The sequence below is a fragment of the Mus caroli genome, unplaced genomic scaffold (genome assembly GCF_978045245.1).
Source record: "Mus caroli unplaced genomic scaffold, Mus_caroli_1 scaffold_10, whole genome shotgun sequence".
Classification (NCBI taxonomy): domain Eukaryota; kingdom Metazoa; phylum Chordata; class Mammalia; order Rodentia; family Muridae; genus Mus; species Mus caroli.
The window spans coordinates 2,490,001-2,516,344 of NW_028227265.1; the positions used below are offsets into that span (position 1 = coordinate 2,490,001).

General features: G+C 47.8%; 1 long non-coding RNA gene across 3 annotated transcripts in view; it reads left to right on the forward strand.

Annotated features, from left to right (window-relative positions):
* Positions 1–2,026, forward strand: part of LOC110300474 (uncharacterized) — a 64,161-nt gene extending 62,135 nt beyond the window's left edge. For all 3 annotated transcript variants that reach the window (XR_003837431.2, XR_015048586.1, XR_003837432.2), the window contains one exon: positions 1–2,026. This exon is cut by the window's left edge and continues 102 nt beyond it. This is a non-coding gene — a long non-coding RNA (uncharacterized LOC110300474).
* Positions 2,027–26,344: the final 24,318 nt, after the last annotated feature.

Consider the following 26,344-nt stretch of genomic DNA (forward strand, 5'->3'; position numbering starts at 1 on the left):
GAAGTCCTGCTTAGAGGAACAGAATGGACTGGTGGCGGCGAGCTTTGAGATCCTACACCTCAAACCCAGGAACCTGTTATGACTGGGTTATCTCCTTCCTCTCAGTGGGAGTTGGAACAACTATGAGTCGGCATCCTGACTTTTGGCCCCTTTACATGAAACCATATGTGGAGGAACTAGGTAAGAATGGCTTCCAGACTCTGACCTGGAGTCTCTGTAGCCTCATGCACTATGAGACAGGGCTGGAGAGTCATCATGAGAACATGAACCACCATCCAGTTGGCAAGGCACTGGGAAGGAACTCAAAGGTCTGTGGAGAGCCCTAGCCTAGCACCTGAGGATGCTAGTATTAAAGACTGAGCCTCACCAGTGTCCCATGGTTTCAGTTCCCCCATCCTTATTCATGAAAGAGAAGAGAGTCTCAGCCAATTGTAGCAAAGTCCTGGGAGCACAGAGGTGTGAGAGACATGTTTACAGTGGTGAGGGAGTCTGAGGGTGTCCAGGCTTTCCCTTGGAATGTGGCAAAAAGGAGGGCTTAAGGGTGGTTGGGAAGGCTGAGAGTCCTGGAAGGCCAGAGGTGGTAATGGGCTCACTAAGGTGGGAGCAACCTTCCAGAAGGAAGATGAGGGCCAGTGAGACACATGAGGACAGGGACAGATGTTTCGACAGAGCCTGTCACGGGGATAGAAGTGGGCATGGGGAAGAAGAACTCTGAACAAGAAGGCATGATCTGTTTCTTTATTACAGTGTTAATTTACTTATGAGTGTTTTGCCTGAATTTATGTCTGTGCACCGCATGCATGCAATGCCCACATAGGCCAGAAGATGACGACAGATCCCCTTGAGCTGGAGTTACAGATGGATGTGAGCTACCATGTAGGTGACTGGAACTGAACCTGGGTCCTCTGCAAGAGCATCCAGTGGTCTTAACCACTAAGCCATCTCTCCATTCTCCTATTTAATTATTTAAAGATTTCTTACAGGTATATACAATATGTTGGACATATTCTGTTCCCCCCATTCTTCCTTCACTACCTCCTCCTGTATTAGTACCCTCTGTTTCCCTAGACAATTTCATATCTGCTTTCATTTACTATGTACATACATGATTCGATATGTGGTTAAATGAGATGCAGGAACCACCTATGAGTTGTCTCTCAGTTGCATAAATTTCCCTACAAATGATACAATGTTGCTGTTCTTTATGGCTGATAAAGATTCCCAGTGGATACATGACATTTTTTTCTTATTCATCCCTCTGTTGTCAGCTATCTAGGTAGGCTCCTTGGCTTAGCCATTGTGAAGTATGCTGTAGCAAACATGGATGTGTGGGTGTGTCTCTGTGACATATTAACTTGGAAAACTCTTGAGTAAATCCTTAGGAGTGGCATAGCTGGCCATACGGTGGACCTAAGAAGTGGAAATTTCTTATTTCTTTGTAAAGTCAGCTATATCAAACGATGTTTTGCTGGGGAACACAGGCGAAAGGAAGTTTTGCTAAAGCAGACATGTGAAAGATGCATGATGCTTAGAAGGAATATAAATGTGACCCCACAGACAGTGGGAGCTTGAGCATCGGTTCACTTTGCTCCACCTGGCTATTCTTCACTGACGGACGTGCATGTATGTATTGGTTCACATTACATTGCATTGCTGAGCTCCGCCTGTGGTGAGACCATAGAGAGAAATTTACCAAAGAACTTCTCCGTGAGGTTCCTGCTGCTTCCTCAAGCTGATTGGTGAGCCTTGTGGTTTCTTCTGGATTGAACTGCCCTTGCTGGTTCACATTGGTGACTGCCAAATGGACTGGACTGCAGCTGCTGATTCCTGTTTGGTGTTTGCTACTGAACTGAACTGCTGATATCCTGACAATGAAAATTGGACTTGTCCCCAAAGAACTATTTGTAAACAGGTCTACTTCCACACCGTGTCCTAATAACTTTTATCTTCCACCAATTTTGGTGGGTGGTGGCTTAGAGAGGAGGTTGAATGTTTATTAAAGTAGGCTGGAAAAAAATTATGCCTATTGGCCTATTTCTTGTTTTTTTTTTGAGAAACCATCACACTAACTTTCATGGTGGCTGGATTTCACATTCCCACCAGCGATGTATAACCCCTTTTGTGGGAAGAGACATTCTGAAGGTGAACAGATAGGCCCTCAGACACCTCAGGATCATTGAGGCCTTGAGTCAGTTGGACAGAAGCTAGCCATATTGCTGCAACAGACATGGGAGCCCTGGGGTGGTGGTGGTACTGTTGAGCAGCTTGGGTGGAACTTTGGGGGTGACATCCAGTGGACAGCTAGCCCTAGCACATCTGGAGACAGCAGAAGGGTCAAGCTGTGGTGTGTATCTGTATCTGTACAGAGCAGCCCTGGTCAGGAGAAGCTGCAAGCAGGTGTACTTTCTGGAGTAGAGAGGCCCAGAGCAGTGGTTCAGGAGAAGCACACCAGGACAACACAGAAGCATCATTCAGGGGTCAAGCACAAACAGGTACAGCCCTGCTCCTGTGATACTGGTGGTGACTTCTCGATATAGGTTTGGCTTTTAAGGTACTTTTGTGAACATAAGAAATACAGTGGAAACCAAAACCCCCCTCACAGAGCAAGAGCAGAAAGGGCCTGGGCATTTGAGGGCCTCTTTCCCGTCCCTGCATCCCCCATCTCTGCCAAGAGACCAGTCACATCCCTTGTGTGAACAATGAAAGCCAGTAGTGAGGCCGAGGGGGTTTGGGCTCAATATGCCATGGAATCCTCTGGGAGCAATTGTTTTCCTTTTAGAGTGGGGCAGACAGGATATGTCAGGGACTTGAGAGGGAATGAGGTAGTCACCAGACACAGTTCTGGTACCTTTGGAAGGTATGAGTGTGTGTTCTGCACAGTTGAGAAATGGTGCAGGGCTATCTTATCAAAGCTTTTCCCCTCAAATTTCAGTTTCTATGGTGGTCATTCAGTGCCTGGAGTAGAAGAATAAAAGGCCTTTGATGTCATCTGACACAGTTGCTGACTATTGTCAACACAGGATGCTTTCGCTGTCTCTGGGAAGGTGATGCTATACTGGTAAAAATTTTAATTCAAGGCAAAGCAGCAATAGATGAGCCCAGTGTGGGCATGATGCAGATACCATGCACCAGCTTCGTTCCTTATTTATTTATTTATTTATTTATTTATTATTTTATTGTGGTTCTTTTGAGACAGAGTCTCAGGTTGCCCAGGTTACCTTTACTATGTAGCCAAGGATAGCCTTAAATTTTCAATGTTCTGCTTTCAATCTTCCTCCTGAGTATAGCCATTAGAAGCATGGGCCACCGTTTCTGGTTTATGCAGTAACGGGGACAGAACCCAGCTTCTAGCATGCTAAGCAAACTCTCCACTGACTGAGTTCCCTGGTCCCCCACCTCCTGCCCCCAGCTCTGCTGTCTTCCTCTTGTGTTTATCCTCCAGAGAACCTGGCTCCAAGCACATCTGGGCCTGAGAGAGTTTGTCTGCTGAGAAGCATGTGCGGCAATACCTGGGACATAGGACAAGGGTCCGTCTTTTGGTGTTCCGTAATCACATTGAAGCAGGCAGATGGTTTTTGCATAAAACTATGTAGTAAATGTTTTCTGATTTGCAGATCATATGTCTGGTCCCAACTGTTCAGTGTGTTCTCTGTGTGGTTACATAGCCACGGGTGAATGGCATGGCTGTATTCCATTGAAACTTTGTGTACAAAAACAGATGCTGACCGGATGGATTTGGCCCATTTTTTTCACTGCCTACATTTTTCCTGAGCTGCTGCAGGGCAGGAATGCATTCTTGGTCATTTTGGTTGCCCAGACCTGGTGTGACTCACAGTGAGCTTCACTAGCAGGTGCCAAGTGATCTTCTAGCTGTGAGCATCTTTCAACCTGAGCTGCCTGTGGATCAGGAGGGCTCAGAGGATGCCAGCATCTCTCCCAACTCTGACACACAGCAAGGTGGGCCCAGGGAAGAGGAGAGAGGATGATGGTGATGAGGATGAAGAAGGAGAAGGAGGAGGAGAAGGATAAGAAGAAGAAGAAGGAAGAGGAGATGAAGAAGGAGGAGAAGAAGGAGAAGAAGGAGGAGGAGAAGGAGAAGAAGGAGGAAGAGGAGGAGGAGAAGAAGGAGGAGGAGGAGGAGAAGAAGGAGGAAGAGGAGAAGGAGGAAGAGGAGATGAAGAAGGAGGAGGAGAAGGAGGGGAAGGAGGAGGAGAAGGAGAAGGAGGAGGAGGAGAAGGAGAAGGAGGAGGAGAAGGAGGGGAAGGAGGAGGAGAAGGAGGAAAAGAAGGAGGAGGAGAAGGAGGAGAAGAAGGAGAAGGAGGAGGAGGAGAAGGAGAAGGAGAAGGAGGGGAAGGAGGAGGAGAAGGAAGAGGAGAAGAAGGAGGAGGAGAAGGAGGAGGAGGAGAAGGAGGAGGAGGAGAAGGAGGAGGAGGAGAAGAAGGAGGAGGAGAAGGAGAAGAAGGAGGAAGAGGAGAAGGAGGAGAAGGAGGAGAAGAAGGAGGAGGAGAAGGAGGGGAAGGAGGAGGAGAAGGAAGAGGAAAAGAAGGAGGAGGAGAAGGAGGAGGAGAAGGAGGGGAAGGAGGAGGAGAAGGAGGAAAAGAAGGAGGAGGAGAAGGAGGAGAAGAAGGAGAAGGAGGAGGAGGAGAAGGAGAAGGAGAAGGAGGGGAAGGAGGAGGAGAAGGAAGAGGAGAAGAAGGAGGAGGAGAAGGAGGAGGAGGAGAAGGAGGGGAAGGAGGAGGAGAAGGAGGAGGAGAAGGAGGAGGAGAAGGAGGAGGAGGAAACGAAGGAGAAGGAGGAGGAGAAGGGGGAAGGAGGGGAAGAAGGAGGAGGAGAAGGAGGAGAAGAAAAAGGAGGAGGAGAAGGAGGAGAGGAAGAGGTTGAGTCTGAGTCTGAGTCTTGAGTCTGAGTCTGGGGTGATGAGCCCTTGAGGGTTGCCCGCTAGGGAATAAAGAGAATGTGAACATTCTGGTGGTTTGTTGAGAGTGGACAGAGAAGCCAACAATGGTGGGTGTTTGGGTTGGATGATGGCCAGAGTATGCCCACACAAGTTCATGCTTTAGAAGTTTGCTCTTCAATGGAGACTAATCACTTCACCCAGTCCCTGCCTGACTCAACAACTCTTCCAATACCGTCCCATACCCTAGACTACTTACTCACTGCCCAAGCCTGCAGACCTGACCTAATGGGAGATGAATGGTCAGCGGTGGTCTTGCCTGAGAGAGCGATTAGTGTAGTTCTCCTGATAACCTTCCTGGTTCTTGAGAGATGATTTTTAATAAAGGAGAAACACTGGTCTCTCCCCCATTTCTTTCTGTCTTTCCATGTGATTTTCCCTTGATGTCATCTTCTGTGATTTGGCATGCTCAAGGAGCATTTTCCAGAGCTGACACTATGCTCTTGAACAACATTGTGTGAAATAAACATTTTTTTTTTAAAAAATAAAGTACCCTGGCATCGGTATTTTTGTTATAACAATAGAAAATCGACTCATACGAAGGTAGACTAGAAAATTGAATAAGGCCTGGTAAGTCACCTTAGGCTGGTAAATGGTACAGGTACGGCAGGAAAACAAAGAGCACACTAAAGGAGTCCTTCCTGCCTTGGAGATTGACTGCAACAAAGTTACAGAACCAGTCTCTGGACAGAGGAATGCCTTCCAACAGGGAAAGGGTTTTGTGGACAGGGACTAGGGGCAGATCTCAGCAGTGACCCTCCCCAGCTTCTTATTCTTTCTCAATCAGTAACACACACGGACACTGTATTTCTGGTGTCCAACCACCACACACTTTTGGGGACCATTGATCCCAAGGGAAAAAGGAGTGCTCTCAGCACATGCCATTCTGGCCTCTGTGCGTTGCCTGGGGGAAGACAGAGATGTAGTAACAGCTCTCTCTGGTGATCTCAGCTCTGGGGACACAGGTCAAATTTGGAAACCATTCTGCAAACACACATAGGCCCTAGTGAATGTCTTTTTTCTAGGACAGAGGTTGTAATACATGCGTACTGTTTTGATGAAGTTTATCGTCAGAGGCTTGGCAAATGGGGATAGGGATAACAGAGCCAAAAATAAATAAATAAATAAATAAGAAAGAAAGAAAATCAGGATAGTTTCTCATTTGGGGACAGAAAGCTAAGCTAATAAAGGTCCCAAGCTAAAGGGGAATGATTAGAGGGGACAATGTGGGACCATTTTGGAGAAAGTGCAGCTCCATTTGCTCAAACAATTTTTACTGAGGAAGCCACCAGCCACAATAGTGCAAGCGGCCATCATTACAGGGTTGCTCCCCAGACTTCCCCTCGTCTACCCACTTGGTTGCCAAGTACCAACTTCGGGCTGTTATTGGCAGCCCACCACAGTCCTGTGAACTACATCTGGTGCAAATTTGTATGTACCCAGACCACTTTGCCTATGACCTAAACACAAGTGTCTCTAGCTGCTCATCACCATCTCCTAAAGGTAACGGAAGGATAGTTCCCCATTCTCTCCCTGCCTTGGACCATGGCCTCTGAGAGGGTACTGGTTCCTTTGTCCCTGAGGAATGAGTAGTCCAGCCAATGCGTTTTATGACCTGCAACTTGGTCCCTATACTCTGGCTTCTATGGATCTAACAGGGAATGGTCAGATGTGAGAATTTAAAAGGACAAAGCCCTGGAGCTGTCTGTGTTCATGCTCTAGGGGCATGTGAGCCAATTGGGGTTCTGGCCAGGTCTCCTGGGAACTGCAGGTGCCACACACACACACACACAGTTTGGTTGAAGGACAGAGGACAGAAGGGGAGGGGTGTTGGTGGGAAGAACATAACGTTCATCCCGTTTAGCTTCCAGGAACATGAGGGTCAATGTGTAAAAGATGAAAGTCATCCTTTGCCAGTGAACCTCAGCAATTTCACAACTTTCTACAACCCAGCTTTGGAGCTGGCCCTTGAAGAGAATGTCCCAACCTAGTGGCAATGGATTCAGGAACTCAGGGAGATGACGACATTCGTTCAGAGGTTGAGGTCCTCTGAGCCAGGTCACTTCTCCTGGCTCTGCTGCCTGTCACAGCCTAATAATAGCCATGGGACACTTTGGGACTTTAGAGTGGCTGTGTTTAGCCCTCACGTTGGTGTGGACTGTCATGACATGGAGGACAAATGACGAGGATCAGCCAGGCTGCTCCCCGTGAGCACCTGCCAGCTACTGCATGTACAGTCAACATGGCTTTTGACTTAATCTTCACTGCAGCCTGAAGAGATAATGATTTGGTTAGACCTTGGGCCAGAGGGAAAGTTGATCTCTCTCTCTCTCTCTCTCTCTCTCTCTCTCTTTCTCTCTCTCTCTCTCTGTGTGTGTGTGTGTGTGTGTGTGTGTGTGTCTGCGTGTCTGTGTGTGTATTGGTGAAGTTTAATGGTGTAGCAGAGTCTGCTATAATCCTTGATTTGTGTTATCTTAGATTAGTTCAGCATCCACAGGACGGGGAATAATGCTGAATGTAGACCTCAGGGACCCATCCTGACCTCTGTGGGTGCAGAGGTGACATATGTGTGTACCTTAATAGCAGAGGGGAGTCACTAACCTGCCACAGACACATCTTGTCTCTAGAGGTTAAAGGGGACAGTTTCAGAATACCCACTATGACTCCTGCCTTGTCTCTTTGCTCTGCCAAGGTCATCCTGTCTTGGGTTGATGGTGTCAACCAGGCTCCAACATGTAAAGGGGCTCACACAAATCCATGGGTGAATGTCTCCTAAATGAGCCGCTCAGGGACTATTTCTGAATACACTGAGGAATGGGGAAGGGTCAGCGGTATCTCCTGGGATGAGGGTAGCTTTGAACACACTGGAGAGGACCCTGGCTTTTTGTGAGCTGTGTGTGCATGGTCAGTCATAGAAAGTAGGGTGAAGGCTGAGCAACAAAGATGGAGAGGACCAAGAATTCATCATGCAGTAGGATGGGAGAACCTGGGTCTGTCCCTAGTGTAAGGAGACAAAAGAAAGGGTTCTCCCAGACAAGAGCAGTGGGAATCAAGTAGCAGACAGAGAAGGCACCCAGTAGGAAAGGCCCCGGAGCTCACTTGGCCATGATGTCATGGTAGAGAGCCACCAGCCTGCAGATGAGGCATCTGCCACCTGTCAACCGGGTGATTGATGCCTGCCCGAAAGGGTGAGGGCATGGGTGACAGAACTCGCCCTTTGCCTTTTCACATGAGGTCTTAGGGTAAATATGTCTTGGGACAGGTAGAATGTGAGGAAAGAGGTACTGAGCTGTTAAGTCACAAGTGTGGGCTGTGGGTCACAGAAAAGCAGGGAGCCTGATGGTCCGGCAGGCCTGAAGGCTACTGGAAACAGAGGGTGGGAACCGGGGTAGCCAGGGAGGAAATGCCCTCGTCTCACAGGTTTCTTGAGAAGGAAAGTCTGGGCTGTTCTGAAGGGGAACTTAGAGACCAGGGACCGGATGTGAGCGGGGGACCAGGAGGAGGGAGGAACAATGGCCATTCTTCCACCACAAGCTGAACTTCCCCGAAACAGGAAGGGCCTGCCAGAAGGGGAGGGTCAGGCTGAGGGACAGGAAGGAAGGGGCCTGAGAGAAAGCCAAAGGCCTGTGTACTGTGTTTGGAATTCACAGGCCCCTGTCTGCAGGTCCCCAAAACAGTCAGCAAACTCAGTTCACACTGTAGGGTGTGACTTTCCCAGGCTCTGCTGCCTTCCCCTCTCCCTCTCTGGGCCTCCTCAGGACCCTGATGTGAGGCCTTACAGGGCTTCCCAGGGCCCGGTTCTTGCACACTGAATGAGTGTTTGTTTTTCAGGTCCCTGACACCTACGGTCTTCACACATGGGGAGGAGGAGTTTCCAGAAAAAAACAAAGGAAGGTGGCCAAAGTAACCAAGGCACACAGCCTCCTCCTCTTTCGAAAAGACGCCTATCTCCAAAACAATCTCGGCTGCCCATTAAACAACACTTGTTCGGGACAGAGGAAGGGCAGCATGCAGGATTGCTGGGCTTTCCAAAGAAAACACTCCCGGTTGTCCGGCAGGCAACAATGAACAAAAAAACCTGAATGGCATTCACACGAGAGGGTGGGGAGCCTGGGCCAGGCCCTCAGGGTCCTTGGGTGTCGGTGCAGGGCTCCTAGGACAGGAGCCACCTCCAGCACACACGGATCCTCACCCAACAAGGACACAATGAGCAGGTGCTCCTCTGGAAGCCACAGAGAGGCCTTTCAAGGAATAGCATGGGCCAGGAGTGTGCTCCTGGCCTTCTAGTCTCAGATGATATGTGTTCCTCAGCGTGTTGTTCAAGCTTCCTAGCTTCAGAGGTATTGCTGTAGCTTTCTTAGTAGAACAGCATGTTATCCATCAGGTCTAAAAGGGAAAGGGTCAGGAATACCACACACTTTCACAAGTGGACATTGGCGAGTTGGTCTCAAGGAAACAGAGAGGAGAATGGTTGTTATTATGGGCTGGGGGAAGGAGAGGGTAGTTAACCAGGCTAGGGAATAGGTGGGAGAAATCACTTCTGATGTTTCATAGTCACTATGGTTAAAAACAATGCACCAGGAGATACATTGTTTTAGAAAGGAGATACATTGTAGCTTAGAAAGGAGATACATTGTAGCTTAGAAAGGGGAAGGTTTTCAAGGGTTCTTGTACACAGAAATGGTAAGTGTTTTATGTGATACGTAGGCCAATTGCCCTGGTGTAATTTTTACACCATGTATACAGGTATGGCAACATGTTATGTCTCATTAATATATACAGCTAGTATTGTCAATTCAACAAATATTAAAATGGGGGGAGGAGTGAAGTCTCTGGGGCCAAAAAGCCCTTCCCTCAAGGCCACACTGAGTATCCCGATTGCTCGATGGTCCTTTAGGCTTCTCGTACCCATTTTTAGGGTTGCATACAGAAGCAAGGAGCCTGGGTCTTCCTCTGCTCCAGGTCTCCACCTAGGATCTCGTTGCTGCAGGTTAAAGCCAGGGTTAACCCATCTAGAGCAGGAAAGGTCAAGTCACCATAAATGGGATCCCATTTGCCTGCAAATGAACCTGTGGATCCAATCAGATAAGCAGGGGCTGCAGAATGTTTGTGGCAAAGGGAAGTAGGAACGAACGTTCTGTGCGGTTCCTGGAAGGCACTGGGGTTTTTCGTGGGGGAAGTGACTGCTCTGTAGACAAGAGGCCAAATCATCAAGCTGCTTGTCACCTCAGTCTGAGGAACCTATAGGGCTCTGTCCCCCCACTTTGGGGATAACCAACCCTGGCCACTTCCCTACAGTGATTCACTTTCTTGAGGGCCCACAGGAGTCCACACCACCCCGAGCTGCACCGCCTCACCTTCTTCCAAATTCTTTTGCTTTTCCTTTTCTCCCTTGTATCTTTCTTGAGACAGTGTCTTGTGCAGCCTAGAGTGTCCTTGAATTGCTGATGACTCTGACTTTACTCCCCGGTGCTGAGAATGTCTTGCTTCAGGTTTATAAAGTGAGGAGATCGAAGCCAGAGCGTTGTGCGTGCTAGCCAACCCCTCGAACAACTGAGACACACTTGCTGCCTTCTTTAATTTCTCTTTTTGGAAAAAAAAAGGTATATCTCAGAGATGTCGCAAGAATAGCAAAGGGCATACGCGTGTCTAATCCGTTGTGATGTATAAGTGAAGTTGTCCTTCCTCTCTTCGGTGTGGATGTGACTTACAATTTTGACTGGATAGGGCGAGGCTAGGTGGGAACACCATAGGAGCCTGACAGGCTTCAGGAACAGCATCTAGTAGGCCCTTGGTCAGATGTCCCAAGGTCACCTTTTATGCTTATCTTATCAGTTTCTTTAGTTTATTTTTAAATCTACAATGATCTATATCCTGTCTCGAAATTTCCCAGCATGGATTTCAAGAGTTGTTAGTATCGTGAAGGAGAGATAGAATATTCTTGGACCTAAAGCAGTAAGGGGTAGTGGTTGTGATGTGATGGGCTCGTGGGTTATCGGCAGAAGATCTGTGCTGGGAGCACACAGAGCACAGTGTTAACTTGGGCCCTTACACTTTAAAGGTTTCTGGTGAAGAAGGCTATGTAAAGTTAGGGCTACATTCATGTGCAAGACTGGAGCATCTGCAGGTCAGCAGACCAGCCATTGGGTGAGCATAAAAGGGCAGAGTGATGCCCACGGGCGCACAGTGGCAGTGTCTGTCCCTCTCTCATCAGGGGGGCGGCACTGGCAGCCCCCGCCACACAGGAGCCCTGTACTTGGAGAAGCTGAGGGAGGTGATCTGGAGAGGGGTCTCTGGGTCCAGCTCCTGCCTACAACCAGGAGGTGAGGAGGCAGATAGTCACAGCGGGTGAGCCCTGGAGAGCCTTTCCTGCCATCGGCTTCACTTCCACCTTCCCTGCCTCCTGCACTTCTCTCCTGTGGGTCTTAGTGAGTTGTGTACTCTGTAAACATGTCTGCCTTCCTATGAGAGAAAGTCTGATAGACAGGTGTACTTGTGAGCTTCCCTTTGGGAACAGGTTGGCACACACATGGATGTGTACCAGGCTGTTTCTCCCCCAGATCCACTCCCTCACCTCTGCCTCTGCCTGCCCTGCTCCTTCCTGTGGGTCTGGGGTTCCCCTGAAGGATGAGCTCGTGTGAGAAGGCTCAAGGTGGTGAGGATGCATGAAGGGCCCGTGGCTACATTTCAAGTTTCCTCTTTTTCCTTCCCATTTCCTCTGCCTGAGCTGTGGGCATCACCGTCTTTGGCCATGAGGATGAGGCCGCTCATTGTGAGGGCAGTGCAGTACATAGGGAGCCCATCTGTAGATACATCTCTAGGGTGTTTCTCAGTGCCTCCCCCTCAGGACAGAGCTACAGACAAGGGGTAAATGAACATCTTGCCTTCCCAGAGAACCATTTGGCCGCCATGATGACATAGGCTTACAGGCTTTGTCCTTGACGTCTGTGTAGATGAACTCTGGTGACTTAGAGCTGCTTGAATCAAGCCATCTTCAAGGTAACTCTGTCTTTGGTCAGAGCTATTGTAATTAGGGTAACAGGTCATGTCCAAGGTAAGACACCTTAACATAGTAAAAATATAAGCATGGGAGTGTATGTCCCTCATAGAGCCCAGAAGGGAATGATTCAGTCTTCCAGAGCTTCAGTCTTCTCCAAAAATATTGTTCCACCCTCCATAGGATGGATCTCTTCCTATGGGTGCCCAAGATGGTAGCACCCATAGTTCAGGCAACATAAGGAATATGGAGTCATGGAACTGCCTGGATGCATCTCTACTGCCTAGAACCTTCCACATGGCTTTGAAGGATGACACTCACCCAGAAGGAGGATGAGAGTGTCATCTCCATTTGCTTGGCTGTGTGCCTAGATGAACACACTGCTACTGTGGAGAGCAGTGGATAGGCTGTGTCAGGCCACCTGTAGTCCTTGTCACACCTACGACTTGGGTAACAGGACAGAGAGGCCTTGTGTTCTCTTCACTCCCTCATTCTGTATTTTGTCGCATTTCTCGTTCCTGTGATCAATATATCTGATAGGAAAACTTAAGGAAGGAAGGAAGGATTGATTGATTGATTGATTGGTTGGTTGATTGGTTGATTGATTGTGCTCATTGTTTCAGAAGAGTCATGGTTCCTGGTCTATTGATCCCGTGATGGACTCGAACAAAACATCAAAGCAATAGGAGCATGTGGCAGAGAAGAGCTGTTCATGACTGTCCAGGAATGAGAGTGAGAGGGACAGAGACAGACAGACTACGGACTACGGACTACCCACACCCAGTAACCTAATTCCTCTAGCTGAGCCTCACCCCCTAAGTTTCCAGAGCCTCCCTAAATACAAGCTGGAGAGCAGGCATCCAAACCCTGAATCTGGGGCAGACATTATATATTCAAACCATAACATGCTCCCCCATGGCCCAGCACTCGCTGAGGAGTGAAGTTGGTCCACTGTAGCATCTGTTAGAGATGGGGCAAGGAGGCAGCATGACTGGTTATTAGGATTGAATGATGGGAGGCTGTCCTCCCATGCACACATGACAGTGCAGGCACAGGCTGCACTCCACTGTAGACAACACAAGGTAAAACTGAGCAAAAACAAAACAAAACAAAACAAAACAAAAAAAAACAAAAGCCAAGCCACCCAAAGGCCAAGGTCCATTTGCCATCACCTAAAGGCCAAGGTGGAGCTGGAGATAGCACAGTGCGTTTATCCCACCAAACCATGGGTTCATTGTGACAGCCTCTTGTGTCCTGCTGGTAACAGTGTGATTGAAGATCACACTTACTTTAGGGTGGTAATTTAAGTCTCCTCTCGGTGGCTTGGGTCTCATGGGAGCATGTCTAAGGCAGGGAATGGCTCCCCAGAGAGCTGTTTCAAAACCACTCACAGGAGAGTTTATTTTGCTTTATTAAAGAATGGCCAGCTGAGTATTCCCTACTGTTCTCATTCTTGGGGACCTGAGAATACTGACAGGATACTTAGCGGGAGCCAAAGGATTAGAAGAAGGGTCCTTTGGACTGTTCATTCCCTGCTATCTCTGGACCGTGGTGGATCATCCTAGACCCCAAAGATACTACTTGGTAAATGTGTCTCAGCCCCTTGAAAACAAAACACTCATGTTCGTTTTTGTTTTTCAAGTTGATCCGATCTTGGGTCCCAGATTCTTCCTATTATAACCATAGCAGAACTCAAACATCCCCGGTGTGTACAAGTGCATTCGAGGAGTGACTGGAGTCTCAGGTGAGGTTCCTATGACCCTCTCCAGCCCACCTGTGAGGAACCAGTTAGCAATCCACCTACAGTGATGGTCGCTAGAAGCAGGCACAGCTGACTTTGATGAAGACGAGGGCTGTTTGATGGTACAGGGCCATCACCATCCATCACGGCCAGCCACAGTCCCTCCTTTGCCCTCTGTCTGTGGCCACTATTTAATTCTACTCGCTTTGATCTGCCTGCCACACATTGCTTCTCTCTCTCTCTCTCTCTCTCTCTCTCTCTCTCTCTCTCTCTCATATCAAGCTCTGGAGAGGGAAGCCACAGAGCTCACAGCACCCACGAAGCACACTTTGAAAAATGGAACAATAATGCACGATTTCCACACCTCCATGACTTCAGCCAGTGGCTGATTTCTCTTGCATATTATTTGCTTCTGGGTCACCATGACCAAAATATCAGGCAGAAAGACTTCCTGATGGGAAGAATGGTTTGACTGAACTCTCAGTTCCCAAGAGTTCCAACTCCTACAGTGGGGAAGATTTGGTGGCATTCTTTGTGACAGGCCCTCGTGGCTGAAACTCCTTATGTTTCTCTGGGCTGTACGAATACACCAGACCAGGAACAGGGCTGTACTCTTGAAAAGTCCATCCCTAGTGGCCTACTTCTGACAGTTAAGCCCCTTATATAGGCTCCAAGCACCTACAATAGTGCAGCTGGGATTAAGTAGGGTAAGGGAGCTGGGATAGGAGTGTGTTTCAAGTTTGTCAGAGTTGGCATGCTCATTAGGAGTGAGTCTGGTGGTGTCCAGGAATGCTGATGTCTTCCTTCACAATTGAAATGCTGGGAAACTTGGAGCAGGGACTTAGTGGTGGGAGGGTTGGAAAGACCTGGGCTTTTGAGTAGAGTGTGACCCAGGAACAGGAGGGAGCAGGACCCAGCAGGCTGTGGAGGCTGGGATTATGCCATAAACACCTGAGAGGAAGGGTCTTTCCCAGGAAGGTGTCCCTAGCATGTGTGCTGATGGCTATCCTGACTTCCCAGTTACTGCGCCATTGCTGAAGTCCACTGACAGCTAGAAACCACTGCTTGGACCTAGTATTTTGTCTAGACTCTATGCTAGTATTTATGCGCCATTTCTGGGCTCTTTCTCCCCCACTCCCTCTCCTTCTCCTTCCCTCTCTCTCTCCCCCTCTCCTTCCTTCTCCTCTTCCTCTTCCTCCTCCTCTTATTCCTCTGATTTCTTGAGACATGGTTTCTCTGTGTAGCCCTAGCTGTCCTGAAACTCACTCTGTAGACCAGGCTGGCCTTGAGCTCAGAGATCTGTCTGCCTCTGCCTCCTGAGTGCTGGGATCAAAGGTATGCGCCACCACTGCCTGGCTCTTTCTTTTTTCTTTTTAACCCAACCCCCCTCTCCCCTGTGTGTGTGTGTGTGTGTGTGTGTGTGTGTGTGTGTGTGTGTGTGAGAGAGAGAGAGAGAGAGAGAGAGAGACAGAGAGAGAGAGAGAGAGAGACAGAGAGAGACAGAGAGAGACAGAGAGAGACAGAGACAGAGAGAGAGACACAGAGAGAGAGGTGGTGTGTGTGCACATGCACATGGGAGCACACGTGTGTGTGCCATGGCACTTGTGTGGAGGTCAGATGACAACCCTGTATGCTGGTCTTCACCTTGTGTCTTGAGACAGAATTTCTTTGTTATTTTGCTGCTGTGGACACTAGGCTAGCTAGTCCTGATTTTTTTTTTTTGATTTTGTCTCCATCTCCCATCTTTCCGTAGAAGCACCCTGAATACATGGGGCTAATCCGAGGTTTACTTGGGTTCTGGACATCCAGGAAATGGGTGTATGTAACTTAGTAGACCAGGCTAGGCCTATCTGAGGGGAAGTCAGGGGCAGTCCTGTCAATGACATGGATCATGAGAGGGTGTCTGAGTTAGGCTGGCCTACAGTTTGACCTTATAGAGGCATAGTTGAGAGTTTTCTCCTCTCAGATGACTTTAGTCTGTGTCAGCTTAACATAAAACCACCTAGCACAGAGGACGAAGGGAAGTAAAAAGTCCCCGAACTGCTTCACACTCTCTACTTTCCAGTACCTCAGACCCGAGTGGGTGTTTGTCCTGCCTGTACTTACCCAGGTAACCGCCTTGGTTTTAATGTGACTTTCCACGCAATGATCCGCTCATAAAGATGTGGGCCGTTCCTGCCAAGGGCATTGTGGGAAGAAAGAAAGCTCCAGACCAATTAGGAAGGAGAACAGGTCTGGGCTCACAGTGACAATGACTGGGAACAAAAGGGGGTGTCCAGGGAGCAGCGAAAAGCCACGCATGGCCAGTCTGGGAAATGCGCGTGCCTGGTCCGCAGCAGAGCTTTAGAAACTTGGGATTGTCTGCTTGGGAAGCTTCCAGGTTGGATGAAAGAGGCTGTGCTTTGGCGTAAGAACAGTTCAGGAAATAAACGTGTTAAGTCAGGGCCAACACCTTGCTGAATATTAACCGGGCCAACGCTGAGCGAATCAGACCGACACCAGGGCCAAGGACATCCTTGATGGAAAATGAATTCTCAGGGAGGGACCATGTCATTGGAGCAAGTTCCTTACGTTCCCTCAGCTGCTGGGAATAGCAGCCAGATGTTTTCCATGTTGACTTCTAGCCTTTAAAGACCCAGGCTTTGCCAGCCATGTCCCAGGTTTCCTGTGGGGGCATTATTCTTGGCAATGCCATTCGGAGTGGAAACAAGAAGTTTCCTGGAGGGTGGTTTGGTACAAGGATGATATTTAACAATGTCTGGTGGAGACATGTGTCATGTCCACCCCTGGAGGAGGAGGCCAAGGTGGCTTGACTCTTGTCACTTCCTGGTTCCTCTATCTGACTCATTCTTGTTTGGTGTGTGTGTGTGTGTGTGTGTGTGTGTGTGTTTACAAGCATGTGAATGGAGGTCAGAGGACAAGGTCAGGTGTTGTTCCTCAGGCACTATCAATCTTTCTTGGTATAAGATCTGTCACTGGCCTGGAGCTCACCCAGAAACCAAGGCTGGCTGACCAAGGCCCCCCAGGGATCTGTCTGGCTCTCCTTCCCCAGGGCTGGGACTGCAAACTCCATCAAGTGTTTTTACATGGTTCTGGGGACCACACTGGGGACCTCTTGCCTGTACAGAAGCTCTTTTCTGACTGAGTTAGCTCCCCAGTCCTTGATCACTCTCAGTGGAGGTGGTAGAAGGAAAAAAACCTCCTTTCCAGGTAGGGCTTTGCTGTTGGCCCCTCAAATCTCTCAAGTAAGAAAGAAAATCCAACAGTCTCAATGAACATATGTGTTCTAGCATGTTGAGATTTCATGCTTCATCCATGGCCCTAAGGTGGCTTGAAGATCAGAGACAGCTACTAGGTCTGAATCAGGGGAAGTTTACTTCATCTTTCTGAGCCTCAACTTTCTTACCTGGAAAAGAGGGATGTTGATAATTTCCTGTCTATGTCCAGGGCCCTGCCACTATTTTCCCCATTGTGGCAGACAATGTGTTCTCAAACCGTGATCCAAAGCCTTCTTTCTTTAAGTTGCTCTGTCAGGCATTTAATTGCATCAACAAGACAAACTAACACATAGTTTTCTTTGTGCTTTTCAAACTCTAAGAGGGTAGATATACTGAGGGGTTGGAGCAGAGGAGACAGAGTGGAGACGTGGGCTGGTTTCAGATTAACCCATCCACAACTTATTTGGCCCAGAATACCAAGGGTACCTGGGCTTCAGTTAATACAGAGTTGGAGCCCGGGCTGTGGATCCTGATGTGGGGTGCTGTGTGCCGAGGTAGGGCAAGGTCAGAGAACAACATGTACAGATGATTTAAAAACCAGAAATAAAATCCACCGAACCTGGAATCTAATACTTATCATCACAGGATGCAGGTGATGTCTGTGCTCCAATGGCCTCTGCTTGCTGACAGACTGATGAGAGGTCGTTGAGTTTTAATAAAGCGGGTTAGCTACTGAGCCTCTTTTTAGTACCGATCTTTCAAAAAGTCTGGAAGAACTCTGTTATATGGTCATCCCCAGCACACACTGTTCATTTTGAGAGTAAATGCAGAAGGGATCGAGATTTTCCTCGGCTTGGAGAGAGTTCATATCTATAAACCCGTAGACAATGTTTGAGCTATGAAACTGTTACACTGGAACTGGGAGACGTCTCGCTGGGTGAAGCGCTGCTGTACGGACATGAGAGCTTAGTCTGGATCCGCAGAAGCTACGCTGTAACCCCAGCGCTCCTCCAGGAGAATGAGTCCCCGGAAGTTCATGTACCAGCTACCCTGGCTGCCACAGCATCGGATAGCAAGAAACCCGCCTCAAGCCACATGGAACATGAGCAGTGACACCTGTGGTTGTCCTGTGATTGCCATACATGTGCTATAGTGAGTGTGCTTGCTCCCTCCCTCCCACACAAACGTCACAGGCACACATCACACATACACACAAAAGATAAAAAGGTGTGGCAGTTGAGTGGAACATTATACACCCGTCAACAAGAATAAGGAGGATCAACATGTGCTAGTGCGTATTACAATACAACACACACTATCCAATTTCATAACGACAAACGAAACAATAAGTGGAACACTCAAGAAGATTTATTTTGAGATAAGGTCTCTCTACATAGCTCTGGCTATCAGAATTCATGATGTAGACCAGGCTATCCTAGAACTCAAAGAGATCTGCCTGCCTATGCCTCTTCTGTGCTGGGATTAAAGGTGTGTGCTACCACACCCAGTTCACTTACTTAAAAAATCCTTACATACTCATGTTTTTATATATTCATATATTTTAAAGCAAAATTGAAAAAAAATGTAGACCAGAAATTGGCAGATGACAAAAAAACGACTGAATTAACCATTATGGAATATGTTTAAATGGATTCTTTTTGCTTGAATGCTCGAATGACTAACAAAATAAAGACACATTGACTTTATAATTATTTTATATTTCACTAAATTAAAATTTTCTTTATTTCTTCATGATTGAAAATTCTGTTATGAGAGTGAACATTTTCACAGGATTTTATTTTATTTATAGAAATGATCTAAAGGATTTTTTTAAAATATAAAGGCATTCAAACTACATAAATTTTGAATATATTTTCACCAAAAAAAGTGTGAAAAGACATAAAAACATGAAAACGTCCTGGGCAGGCTGGGGCTGTAAGCTTAGTGGTAGAGTGCTTGTCTTGTGTGTGTGAAACCCTGGGATTCAGTTTCTAACACTGTTAAAAATATATGCACTGGGGCTGGCAGGTGGCTTATTGGGGAGAGATGTTTGCTGTGCAGGCCTGGATACCTGGTCTTAATCCCTGGGATCCTCAAAGAGGTGAAAGGAGAGAGCCAGTTTCATGAAACTGCTGCCTGGACTATATACATACCATGGTGCACACACACACAATGGCACATACGCATAAACACACACACACACATACAGCATGGCACACATACACACACACACACACACTACAAACATACACAGCATACCACACACACATACACACACACACCATGGCACACATACACATTCACACACACCATGGCACACACACATATACCATGGCACACATATACACTCACACATACCATGTGGCACACATACCATGGCACATACTCACACACAGCATGGCACACACACACACATAATGGCAACACATACATACCATAGCACATACACACACACCATGGCACACATGACCACTCCCCTCACATAAATGAAAAATTTAAATTATGCATATGTATAAATATATTTTCAAAGCAAAAATTTAAAATATGAAATTAAAGTGGGGAGGCCAAAGTAGGAATTAGAACTTACAGATGTTCGGGGGTAAACAAAGGCTGTCTAGGCACACCTGAGTTTTAAATTTAGTCTTGTGAGATTACATATGCCTTGCTAAACATCCTGCAATCAGTTCCCACTTCCAGCATTCCTCTCCCACCCATGAGTTATATTCAGACCCTTGTGGAGACCAGTTTGAGGACAATGGCCTCCCTTGAATACTGCGCACTGTCCCACACTGCTATGCAAAATGAATACAGAAGCCACATCGATTCTTCAGCATCTCCGTGAGCAGAAATCAAAGAGGAAGAGGAGTGTGCAGGCAGAATGATAGGTGTGCTGGCACGTGACATGCCAGTCTCGTTTGCTTGTTTATGGCATGGAACAATAACACCATCGAGCTAACCTGGTCTTCCTCTTAGGCTGGTTGGTTGCTCTAGCCTTCTCTCATCCTGGAATGCCATTCCCTCTGACATCAGATGTAGGGCAACACTCAGACTTCCATGGCTCTTAGAGTCATAGTCCCCAACCCCCCCAGATAAGAAATCAACAGAGAAGAATATAAAGAAGTGCTACCCTGTGCCAGGGTGGGGGTGTTTAGTGGGGTGGGTGTTCATGCTTTGCCTGTGCCAGACCTTGGATTCCATGTGACCATCGTGGTTTGTGGACACTGATAAAGTTTTCTCTTCTGTGTTGGTGACTGTGGAGTTGTCTGATTCCCCAGGGTGCATGGTGAAAGTCCCTTCATCTCAGGTCTGATATGCAGACACTGTCAGGCACAATGTTCCAGGGAAGACTTCCTACCAGGTGACTTTGGCTCTGTCAGAGGTTGGTTCTGGACCAGTGACCCGCCTTGTTCAGAAGGATCTGTTCCTGGGGCGTGGCCTGTTCCACGGCTCATTCTGTCCTGGCTGGTTCTTGCGTCATCCCAGGAGGAGTGTGTCCTTTGGTAGCCAGCTAAGGCCAGTGATGCTAATCTCCCCCCTGATGCTCCCTCATCATCTCTCTGGGAAGCAGCTGCCCTTGTCTGGAGACTGAGCTTGGACCTGATGGAGTCTGAGCCACACTGGCCTTGCCTTCCTGCCTGTGTCCCTTCCCTGACTTCCTGTTTCCCCTCTTCTTCTGTGCTCCTTCAGTTCATCACCTGATGACTTCGCCTAGACTCCTGCTTCTCCCTCATAATTGTTGTTGGCACCAGAGCTTTCTGCCTTTGCTCCATGCAGACACAACCCAAGGGACAAAGATCTGAGGCCCCAGATTCTGGTTCCTAAGAGTCTGACCTGATGAGAGATTCTCACATACAATTAGTACACGTGCAAATTTTTAAATAATATTGTTTAAAGGGCTGACAGGCTGTAGCGACGGCTCAGCTCAGTTTCTAACACCTACACTACGTAGCTCACAACTACTTGTAACTCTAGCTCCAGGTCTTCTTCTAATCTCTGTATCTGCACTTATACCCATGTGTGCCTGTCTTATACATATAAGTGCATGACACATGCACATATACATATGTTTAAAAAACTGGTCTGTGGAGGTGGTTGAATGGGTAGAGAGAGGCTTGCTATGTAAGCATGAGGATCCAAGTTCAGGTCCCTGGCATGGATGGGCATTGTGGTAGTCAACTATAAAGAACCCCTGTCTTTGGGGAGTGGAGACAAATGGATTCCCGGAGCTTGCTGAGTAACTGGCCTAGCCAATCAGAGAGCATTGACCTCTCACCTCCATAAGACATGCATAGGCATACATATGCACTCAAATGTGTATACACATGCAAAGCATACCACATATGTGCACACATACAGGCAGGCACACACACACACACACACACACACACACACACACACACACACACACCACACACAACTGTGTTTGATAGGCACACATCAGGTCAGGCACATTAACAGGGAGGTGCACCAACAGGTATTATATGCTATCTATGTGAGAAGAAGGCTGCCCTAAAGTCTCTTTGTGTACGTGTGGCTTTGATACAGTTCACTGATCTCCATAAATAGAGTCTGCTACCCAGGAGAACTAGGTGAGTCTAAAATCACCTCCAGAATGTATTTAAATTGCTCTGGGGTAGGATTGTTCCCAAGGACACCCGCACCTCTGTTTCTGCAGATGTTTTGATTGGATTTGACTTTTAAACGGCCTTTGCCAAAAACATCTCCCAGAGACAGCAGGTTTATTTCCATCCCACGTTTCACTGTGGATGACTGCTCAAGTCTGAGCAGCACTGCATGTTGGGACTCCATCTCCCTGGGTGCACATGATTTGCTTCCATTAGTGATAGTGGCAGGCACGCAGGCAGATTGAGTGCGAGGGGAAGGTGGACCCCCACAACTACACCCTGGTGGAGTGAGAGGTTGATGCACATTAGCAGTTGGAAATGGTGCTCTGTAAGCCATACGCTGCCTGAAATTGTGCTTATGTGGAGACATACAACATCTCGTTATCAGAAAGAGGCCAGACACAACACTTGACTGCGGGAGATGGCAGCCCCAGGGCAGCTAGTGTCTTCTCCAGCCGTGTTCTGTTGTCTGTTATTTAGTCTCACAGATACTCCTACCAGAAGGTCACTCTGGGGAATAAGACAATGCCTTGTACCCTGGACCAATGCAGGATTTAGAAGGAGGCTCTTTCTCCATCACACCAGCAAACTATTTCTTGTTCTAGTGCTTGGTGAGGATATTTCTACGGTGTGGGTTGGAGTTCTTGCTGACGGACCTTCAAGAGCTTCCCTGGAGTTGAAAGCCAGACTTGGTGGCACATGCTTATAATACCAGCATTTCAGAGGCAAAAACCAAGCAGATTCCAGATCTCACAGGCCAGCTAGCCTAGCCAAATTGTTCAAGCAGGTCCTAATAAGAGACCCTGTCACAAAAAACAAGGTGGATGCTATCTGATGAATGATACTAGGATACACACACATGAGCACACATATCTATACACTCATGTGAACACAGACACATGAACACACACGTGAATGCACACATCTATAAATGCATGTGAATACACATCTAATCTATACACACACATGAACACACACATCTACACACACATGTGAACACACACACATGAACACACAAGTGAACACAGACATCTATACACACATGTGAACACACATCTACCCACACATGGACACACACACAAACACATGAACACACACATGTGAACACACAGGTGTGAATATACACATGGACACATGTGAGCACACACAGATGAACACATATCTGTGGACACACACATCTATACACACACGTGAATACACACACACACACACTGTCTCTCTTCTATTGACAAGTATATAACAAAGATAAAGAGCTAGGGATAGCCTTCCAGCCCCACCTGTGAAAAGATTTCTCTGAGACAGTGGCAGAGAGGGGATCCAGAAGCCAGGGCTGTCTGTACAGTCTGGCACTTGCTTTTGTACTAGGGAGGGTGTCTCTCCCAGGGACTTGAGGTCTGAAGAAGAAAGTCTGTCTGGGGTAGCATAGCTGTTTGCCTATGCTACACCTGGACCAGGCTTTGTGACTTTGAGCTCACTGGCCTTACAAGTTACGTGAAGCGGAGCTCCATCTCAGGTTACCTGGCAGGTGCTTCTGGGAGCTGGCTCAGCTACAAAACACCTGCTGGGGGGGGGGCAGCAAGGGGAGCAGGTGGGAGTCTTTTATTTGTCTCTGGTCACAGCTACCACAAAGCCATATGGACCAGGTAATAGTCTCATCCTTTACAAACTTCTCATTGGTGGGTTTTAGGGAGCTTGTGTGCAAGAGAGAGCCTTTTAGGAGAGAGATGCAGGTGGAGTTCCTCCCACCAGGGATCTCCGTTGACCTCGAAAGGATGGAGACTTCTGTGGACTGACTTTCGGATGAAAGTCACTGGGCAGACACATTGTGGATTCTGATGGGACAGATGGACCAGAGGTTTCTTATTTAAAAAAGAAACTTATTTTATGTGCATGGGTGCTTTGCCTCCATATATGGTCTGTGTACTACATGTATACAGTGTCCTCAGAGGCTGCCAGATCCCCTGGAACTGGAGTTCCAGATGGTTGTGAGCGCTGAGAATCAATCCTATGTCCTCTGAAGGAGCAGCTCATTCTCTTAACTGCTGAGCCATCACTCCAGCCCCTGGACCCGACGTTATATATATATATATATATATATATATATATATATATATTCCATTCTGAACCCAAGACTCAGAGCAGCTACAGGGTGGCTGAAAGCAGTGTCTTATGGAAGCAAGAACCATCTCTCTTTCCCATCTCTTTGAAGAAAGCGAGGTTCTGGAGTAGGAGGGCATGGGCTGGCTCTGTTGCTTGCCGCTGTGTGGTCTGGGCAAAGCTGCTTAACCCTGACCAAACTCAGTTCCTTCGTCTATCAAGGGGACCAAGGAAGCTTTGTGGGACTCCTGAAATGAGAGATGGAACAGCTGGGTGCCTGTCACAGGACAAGAAATCCATTAGCTCCTTACTGGTTTGGGGTTTGCCTCCAAGTAAGACATTGGAAAGACAGCACATCACACAGGTCCTCTGAGAATAACTGAAGGAACAATTCACACTTGTTCATGGCTGCTTCCAGAAATAGAAAACAGAGGTCCTTCCAGCAACTGCCTGGAACTTTGGTCTCATACTCCACCTTGAGATATACACTAGTGAGTCTCAGAGGGTGAGTGAGGGGGTGTGGGACCCAACTATGGTTGTGTCTTGGAGCTATTGCATAGCCCTTCATTCAGCTTATAGAACTGTGTCAGAATGGTGGAGAATCGTGCCAAATGCTTTTACTTTAGAGTCTGGAGCCGGATGACTGGCAGCACTGAGAGCTTTGGCTTATGACTCAAGATGCAGAACTGGTCTTGACTTTTCTATATGATCTTATAGGTGGATCACTATAGCATTTTGTACTGGCTATATAGTAGCAAGAAGGGAGGACTCTGTGCAGAGAGACAGAGAGAGTACCCTAGAGTGCCGTGCACAGTCTGAGAGGAGCAGGAGGGAGCAGAGAGAAAGGATTCAGACAGAGACCTGACCCAGTAGTGTGTAAGCCACAGCAATCCAAATGCCTGATGGTCCTGAGACTGGGGGCAAACCAGGAGCTCTCAACACAGAGTTAATATTCCAGGTAGAACCAAGTTCCAATTCCCAGTTTTGAACAGAAGAGTGTGATACATTTATAAAGTCTTTTAGGTTCTTTACAATGTGATGAGATTTAAAAGAGAGAGAGAGAGAGAGAGAGAGAGAGAGAGAGAGAGAGAGAGAGAGAGAGAGCGCTAATGAAGCTTTTTCGCATGTCTGAGATTACGGTAAAGGACATCCACATCCTTCATGAAACCTCCCCCTTTAACGGTTTTAGGTATACAGTTCTACCATGGCAGTACTTTGTTGCTTATGTTTCTTTTTCTTGTGTCAGAATACCAGGCAGAGGCAAATTAAGGGAGGAAGGATTGATTGTGGCTCAAGTTCAGAGACACAGTCCCTCACAGTGATGGCAGGAGATATCCTTGTTACAATGTTGCCAGTCTGGAAGCAGAGAGCTCAGAGCCGGAAGTGGAACCTGGTTATGCCTTCAAGCCCCGCCCTCTCCACTGGGACCGATTTCCTCCAGCCACGTCTCATAAAGATGCCACAGCCTTTCCCAACAGCATCACTGGCTGGAGACCCAGTGTTTAAACACACTAGCCGGGGGGAGGGAACATTTTCAGCCCCCATTAAATACTACTTCCTCTTCCTCCTGAAACCCCTGGTAACAAAAGTCGGTCCTATATGTCCCTGCTTCAACATGTTTCAACAGTATATTAACATCTGAGAATGCTATTTTCTCTGTTTGGCCTCTTAGACATAAGTATATAGCACAGAAGCACATATGGAAATATCTGTGATTTTTGACCTCGGTGAAGTGAGCTTGGACGGAAGGTAGAGGGTGGGGGAGTGCCTTCCTGAGTCACTGACCCTGGTTATTCACTGGAAACATCTATGGAAACAAAGAAATATGGCAACATTGTTCCTCTGAAGGTGAGAAGTGGCTGACTTCCAAGCCGGCTGAGAGAGGCTTAGTTCTTGCTTCTTCCTTAGCTGCTGTTGACACAGCTGTGTGGGGGTCTGGGGAGTGTCCCAAGGCAGCCAGGTCTGGCCATTGAGCTCATTAATGTCCCTGTGTGATGTCTTCAGAGACAATTGCTTCACTCACAGGCTTGTGCTGTGTCGGAGTAGGAAGCCCCTCATGTTAGGAAGAATCGCCAGGCTGTGGCCACCAAACTCATGTGTTCGTGTTCATGGAGTCTCAGTGGGAAGGGGCAGTAGAAAGACTTCAGAGAAACAGAGAGTGGCCACCCCAGAAGGGTGGGCACACTTTCACAACCTCTATCTTTTTCTTCTAGAACTTAGTGGCAATGTCCTTACTTCAAGCTTTACATGTTGTTCCTCTGAGCTGACCCAGGCCACCATTCTGCCCTGCTGTGTCACTCACTGTGCATCTCCATATTATCCTACAGTAAGACAGGGTTAATCGCTCTGCCCCGGCTGCCAAGCTCAAGTGTGAAAATGGATGCAGAGTGACTTGCAAGTCAGAGGTGCTCTCCATTTGGTACATGGCTGGTCTTGTGGTGTCCCTTGGGGCGTGCCCTTGAGTGGGTTAAGACCCAGCATCTAGTGAGGTGGATGGCAATGGGAATGTGAAGGTTTGGGATCACCTAAGCTTCTGGTGATGAGGCAGCATTTCATACGAATGCTGCTATTTCCCAGTGGCTGTGACTTTTTACCCCAGCTGTCCAGGTATTCCACGGGTCACAGAAGATCCTCAATCATCCTTGCCCAGAGGTCAGCTGATAAGAAGCAGGCAGTGTATCAGTCAGCCATGTGGTCTGTGCTTAGAAGTCT